The sequence below is a fragment of the Amblyomma mixtum genome, chromosome 2, assembly GCF_055824585.1.
Source record: "Amblyomma mixtum isolate Tamu chromosome 2, ASM5582458v1, whole genome shotgun sequence".
Classification (NCBI taxonomy): Eukaryota; Metazoa; Arthropoda; class Arachnida; order Ixodida; family Ixodidae; genus Amblyomma; species Amblyomma mixtum.
The window spans coordinates 87509065-87516376 of record NC_143013.1 but is presented as its reverse complement, the minus strand read 5'-3'; the positions used below and the strand labels follow the sequence as shown (position 1 = coordinate 87516376).

The 7312-nt window shown below is 45.5% G+C and overlaps 1 non-coding gene across 1 annotated transcript; it reads right to left on the bottom strand.

Moving 5' to 3' along the window:
- Positions 1-1410: 1410 nt before the first annotated feature.
- On the bottom strand, positions 1411-1482 carry TRNAS-GCU (transfer RNA serine (anticodon GCU)). Its single transcript has one exon. It is a non-coding gene; the product is annotated as a tRNA-Ser (tRNA).
- Between the last annotated feature and the right edge of the window lie 5830 nt (positions 1483-7312).

The window sequence follows — 7312 nt, the reverse complement described above, 5'->3', positions numbered from 1 at the left end:
TGATTTCCCCTTTTAGCCGTTCGCTGTGCTTGCGGAAGGCGTCCCAGTTGGTAAGGTGGGCCGTTCCGATCTTCTTCTTTACGTTGTCTGCTTCGATTGTCGTTCTTAGAATGTAGTGGTCACTGCCAAGGTCTTCCAGCAGATTTTCCCACTCGGCCTGCTTTGCTCCCTTAATAAAGGTGAGGTCAGGGCAAGTATCTGGACTCACACTGTTACCTCGCCTAGTTGGTTGGTTTTCATCCGTTAGGAGGTCGCAGTCTATGTTTTCCGCCGCTACGCATATCTGCTGCCCCTTTTTCTCAGTTGTTTGGTATCCCCAGCTCGAGCTCCTTGCGTTAAAGTCACCCGCGATTATTAAGGTGTTCGTCTTGGCTAGCTTATTCGCCTCCGAAAAAAGCTTGCTAAAATCGCCATCCCTTTGTCTGGGGGGGCTGTAAAGGTTAACTATGAAAGTGCTTTTGGCCTTGTGTTTCTTTTTGGGTATAATCTCTTTTATTACATGTTCTATCTGTGTGCCCTCAATCTCCTTGTGTGCTATGGTGACCAGCTTGTTGCTGATGAGGGTGGCGGTGCGTCCGCTTTCCTGGCATGTATAGCCCCTCAGGGTGGGTGTTATGTTAGTCTCCTGTAACATGATCATGTCTGGTGTTGCGTGTCTAGTGTTAATGAACTGCTGGAGGAGTCCCTGCTTGCGCCGGTATCCCCTGCAGTTCCACTGCCATATGTCTAGTTGGTTGTGTCCTGCCATATTGCGTCACTACTTTTTCCACTTTGGTTTTCTGCTCCGAATCTTCTTTCATTAAAAAGCCTGTCTCTGGCGTCATTTGTGGTTTTTGTGTGTTTTGGCATTTGTTCATTCCAAACCATCCAGCTGGCATGGCGGAAATAATATAGTCGGCTTTGCCAAACTATATTATTTCCGCCATGCCAGCTGGATGGTTTGGAATGAACAAATGCGCGTCTAGTGAGTACGGTGTCTTCGTTCAATCCCCCTTCCTCCCTTCCCTTACGACGCGGTTCAGGTGTCCGCCGATATATGTGAGGCAGGTACTGCGCCATTTCCTTTCCTCAAAAACCAATTTACCATTTCTACCAATTTGCCGTCGAGCAAGGCGTAGAGCCGAATGGGCGATGGCGTTGTGTGGACTCCCTGGCAGCGTTGCAAGACGCTGTAGCGTTCCACTCTTACAGGCGAAGCTTAACATAACCACTCATCAGTGACACAAGCAACAACACTGCAGTTTGGTTTGGTTTGGTTTATTGGGGTTTAACGTCCCGGAGCAACTCAGGCTATGAGGGAAGCCGTAGTGAAGGGCTCCGGAAATTTCGACCACCTGGGTTTCTTTAACGTGCGCTCACATCGCACAGTACACGGGCCTCTATAGAATTTCACCTTCATCGAAATTCAGCCGCCGCGGCCGGGATCGAACCCGGGTCTTTCGGGTCAGCAGCCGAGCGCTGTAACCACTGAGCCACCGCGGCGGGGCAGCAACACTGCGCTTAAGGCTTTCGCCTCATCACACGGTCAACAAAGTGTCCCGCTGAATTTTTAGCTACAGTTACCGCTCAAGGTATGAGGCCTTTAGTACAAATCACTCATTTAGTCTTTCTTAGTATGCTCATTCATTTGCCTCTCGGTCGTATTTTATGGTCTTCTGTATCTGGCTGCCTTTCATTTACAGTTTAGAGGCAAATCTCGTGTTTTGGGCAAAAGAATGCAGTGTCACTCTAAATCAGCCGGTAACCTTTATTGTATTTAACACCTAGTAGCGCATTAGATATTAAACTGTTTAGTGAAGTAACACCAGATAGTTTACTGAAGAGAGTTATAAACAAAGCACCATCTCGCTTTATCTTTCATGCAACACTTCGACTTTCTTCCGTAGACTTTTGGGCCATTTTTATAATCTACTTCTTTTTAAAGAGCTAGCTGTTTGGGCGAAGGTTTCCGGAAAAGGCGCCGCTGTTTTGTAGCGGGCCAGTGCCTGCGGATTGCACGCATGGTTTCTCCGAATCCTCGCTCATGTTGTAAACAGGTAGAAAGAAAAGGGCGTGCAATCCAGATGCCATAGCTAGGCTTCGAACGAAAAGGAAAAACTCACGAAACAGCGAACTAGCGAGAATTAACGCCATAACACAGTCTTGCCACTCTTGGCTAAGGAACGGCCATTAGAGCCATTGCCCTCTTATTGGCCAACTGCTCAGCTGGGAGCCGCGGGGTTCGACATCAAGCACCCTGCTGTTTGTAGCGGTCAGTAAGCTGCTGCGAGTGGAAGATCAAGCCAACCGCGCCGCGCTATCCTTAAAGGGGCTGCGAAACACTGCTTGGGGGATACCGGCTATACTTCAGGTGGGTTCTTTATGTCACACAGATGCTGACTTAAAAAGAATTACAGGAATCGATGCACAGGAACGGGAGTTATTCAGTGAAGAAATTTCAAAATACAAGCAAACAAAACGCTGCCCTCAACTCGATTTTGGCGGGGCTTCCCACTCCTATTTCGCTCTCCCTATGACGGCACCTGGCGCAACCAATCAAAACAGCCAGCCAGAGCACGTCACGGAAGTTTGTACTCCATGGTTGCCTGCTCTCTGTAACTCGTTCTTGCTGAGACTGGCAGCGTCGTTTCCATGCCGGAGCGCCCCTGGTGGTGTATTTTTATTTTACTTGCTTTGCAGGGCTTTTATCGAAGACAAACAAGTTGTTTTTGTTGATCTAATATAAAACGCGGACAGGTGACAAAATGTGTCTCTATCTATTCACACAATTTGCAGTACATTTACTGTTTGTCCGATCATCAAGCTCGCGCCAGGTGATGTCATATCCGCTGCTAAAAACCCGCCACTGTGTGGCGACACCATCAGAGCCATGAAGTTGTTTTTGGGAGGACATTAAAATATTAAAAAACGGAATATGCGCGGTATTACCGACGCTAATAGCACCATTATAACTCACTGTATGCAATCAACAGGCAAAACAGTTAACTAAGATTGTGTTTCTGGGTCCCTTTAAGTGAACAGTGCAGCCGTGGACAAGGGTTTGCTGGATACGGATTCCCGGAAAAAATTGTTTCCAGGCTACCTGACTATTCGGTCAGCAGGCATTTTTTTTTAGTGAATGCAGCGCGCGTGTGCCCTCGTGATTTATACTCCGTTTAATACATAGCAGGCAACGCTGCGGAGGTTTCCGAAGTAGTGCGTCCGGGAAACCATATTACTCCGCCACGTATCATTCGTTCTTTTCGAAACTCCGGTCACTGTTCTGACGAAAATAAAAAGCGGTATAAAACGATATGGTAGCATTGAAAATCACGGTCGCAGCTGTTAGGCGCATAGTGTGCGGGCTCTCTGGCCATAATTTTCACGCAGTGGGAACTACATTTTTGGGTGCGGATGGAGTAGGAGCGGTTCGCCCTACCAAGCGCGTATCATACCGCCAAGTGTACTTTCTCTTTTCGAAGTCTTTACGAGTCGCATTACAAAAATGTGGCATGAAGTAAAGAGAAGACAAGGAGGTGCCAGTCGCGGCACGTGAGATTTGTCGCAACGAAATATGCTTGTGTTCACTTTGGTTTTATGGCGAACTTTTTTTTGCGCGCGGACTTAGCCTGCACGAACAGTCGCACTAGCTTTGGCAGCGTTGCCCGTTATGTATGAAACGGAGTACAGTACTTTTCATTGACCTGCTTGGCTTGACTGTACAGAAATGGCTTTTTTTTTCCGAATAACCCCTATCCTGCAATATTTTGCCAATGAATGTACACGAGGCCAGGCAACCAAATGGGACTTGGGGGGAGGGCGTCGAGACATATTTGCAACGTCTCCAGAACATAGCTCTGCCCCAGTTATTATCAGTATGCGTGCTCTGGCTTTCGCGGTACTCGGAAGCGCCAAGGATAAGAGACTTGTATGAGCGCCGGAGCATCCTGCATAAGTAGTATCGACGATGAACTAATTGGATTGAAATGTGACTGTGCCCCCATAACTAGCACTCATCATCCCAACTGCAACGCCGCCTGTGGCAGTAATTTTTTTGTTTTGTTTTCTTGTCGTACGAGAGCTTCAAAATACTGGAGGCGTTAGTGCAATTGCTTGTGCTGGGAAGCTTCACTGAAAGGTTTTGACTGAGCCCACTGAGAAAATAGTTTAGTCGCTACCTTTCTCTAATGTTCCGGATATACTTGGTTTCCAAGGTCAAAGTAACCAAAGTTTTAAGCAAGACATCGTGTCCTTGCAGTTTAAAACCGACTGGAAGAGGTTGATAGTCGCACGGCCTACTTCGCAGTACTTTTCAATTGTCCGAAAAACGAGCCCTTCACTCTTTCGCTGAGTTTCTGTGAAGGCCGTTAAAAGTTATGTAAACGGTGCCATGGTGCAATCGCTTCATCGAATTTTTTCAAGGTGATCTAAAGCTTCGGAATTTACACTCTATTTCCAAAGCCAATATTTCAAAACTTAGCTATTTTAAAGGATATAATTCAGACCCAGAAAAAAAAAGAAATACTCTTGACTGGGCCGCACAATTTTCAAAAGCGCTCAGTTGATCTCACCAACTTAGGACAATTGGCCTCAGATTGAAAAATTTTAGTTACGTTTAGCTTAGACACGCCCCTTAGCGAAAAAGAGGATGTGCTAAAAATGCATTTCAAACGTATTGTATTAATTTCATATTTATTTCGCATTTTTTTGTCCCTATGCTTAAACTGCAATACGAATGCTTTCTAAGTATACTAGGAATAATATTTTAAACGTTCTTAAAAATACATGAAAAGTACATTTTTGCCCGCTTAGCATATTTATAATGCATTAAAAATACAATAAAAATATACATTAGAAATATACTAAAAATATACATTTAATACATTAAAAATGTGTTTACTCGGGCTTAAAAAAAGTCTACTGGGCGGCTCCATGGAATGACACGGGTTAATTCATCAACTGGAGAACAAATCGTATCGTTAATCAACAGGAGTCTGATATTATAAGGTCACGTGATTGAATGGGAACGGCAGATACCTACATACAGCATACCAAGACGACAGCGACACAGCAAACAACAAATCCTACGACAAGCGCTATACTTGGCTTGCCGTATATATACCCAGCGAAATCGACGCACTATTTTGCACGGTGATGCCTTTTTTTGCGCAAATACTGTGGGCTTCCAAATTATCGCAGAAGTACCCTACTGGTCGCGTTCGAATCTGGGATTAATTGAGAACAGAATTGCTAGTTGAAACTTGCGTCAGGCACAGTTCAGGAGTCAAACTGTCAACCAACAGATACATGGGCGTGTAAGGGAGCCGGTCTGCCCTGCCACACGGGGTCCTTTCCGCTGGCTTATTCGGACCCAGAAGTACCCAAGGCGCTTTTGCTGGTATAATGCTATCACGTTCTCACACGGAAATGTTCGAATGACATTGAGTGGAATGGCATTCGAGAATAGGAATGACATTCGGACTCGATGGACTGCCGCGGTGCTGCACGACACTTTCGAAACGCATTCGAAAGCCTCAGCTCGTTTTCAGTGTACAGCGACGACGACGACGGCGGTCACACTAGTCCGACAACGACAGTATATATCACGCTGAACAACAGCATGTAATTATAGTGAAATATCTAGTTTACTATAATATGATTCTAGAGGGACACGTTTTTCAGGCCAACAACACCGACGAATCCGGTCGGCGGACGGTCAGCCTTGTCGGCGGCTGAGCGAGAGCACGGTGGTGAGGCGGCGGTGTGTGTATGCTCGCACTTCTAAATGAGCGAAACGAACGGCTATATTTCACGTGTGCATACCTGAACACTCACCAGCGATAAGCGCTTGCCAAATCAGTTTCAATCGACGACGGCTCTGTTCCCTTCCGCGACGACTAGGCCCAGCGAGTTCGCAGGGTTGGATCTGTGATTTCGGCGGTTGTGAAGAGCGAATCACAAGCTTTAGCGAATGCAAACGGTCACCAGGTGTAGTTTTGGCAACAGTGACCTGACATCAACTATTGCTTACATCGCAGGGCACGCGTACGATGAACGGGTATCGCCGGTGTGACCCAGACTGCCGAGCCGTGCTTTACGGCCAGCAGCAGTCGTCGCCGTCGCTAGCTTGTGGATAACAAGTTAGACCGTTTCAGTTAAAGCGAACAGTCGCCATACATACTTCTGGATAAAGTAGTTTAAAAAAAAGTACTGGTCACGTCGGAGAAAGCCGGGACAAGAAGCGAGAAGCGCCAGTCCTGCGCGATGCCAACCACCCGGCTTTCTCAGGCGTGCGATCGCATCATCGCTTCCCACACATTGTAGCACTGCGTAAACAATCACGAGTACAACCAGTAAAAAAGAAAACAGATTGTTTATTAGAACCAAAGCGCAGATTGCGTTTTATGTTATGTAAACAAGCGATGTAAACAACAGTATGAGTGCAGTCGTCCTCATCGGCGCACTCCCGGGGAAATTTCATGCTGACGCGGTTAATATTCATTGGCGTAATATTATCTTCAAGCACTCCCTTAGACAGAACACGTGTAGCATCGTTAGATGACATTCGGCTGGAAGGCATTCGAAGCGCCCGTGTAGCAGGGGTATAAGTGGTGATCACCTTCCTGCTAGAAGTTACCATAAACGAAAGGATGACAAGAAAGGGAAAGTTTTCACTCTTCGCTGAAACGTCATTTCGAGCCCTAGATTGTTCCACGGTAGCTTGAAGTGTAATACAAATATGTTTACGCGGACAACCCATTTGTTAGAATTTAAATATACTTCAGACGGATTAATTGCGTATTTACGAACGTACACTTTAAATAGATGGCCAGCACCAAAATGCGATGTCCCGAAACTCGATTTTGAGCATTAGATTGTTCAACGACAGCTTGTAGTGCGCTGCAAATATGCTAATGCGGACTGCTAATTTGCTAGAATTTCAGTGTTCTTTGGACGAATTAATTACGTATTTACGGAAGTACACTTCAAATACATTGACGACACGCAAATGCCATTTCCCGAAACACGATTTCGAGCACTCGACTGTTCATGACAGCTAGAAGTGTGCAAAGACGTTTAAAAGGACTGCCCGTTTGTTAGGATTTAAATATATTTCGGATGAATTAATTTCATATTTACGAAAGTTCACTTTTAATACATTGACAAGATGCTAAAACTGCATACATATACGTTTACAAGGGCTGCCCGTTTTCTAGAATTGAAGTATACTTTCGATGAATTAATTTCATATTTCCGAAAATACACTTTTAATACACTGACAAGATGCTAAAACTGCATGCATATTTTTTCATGTATTTGAAAAGTGCTCGAA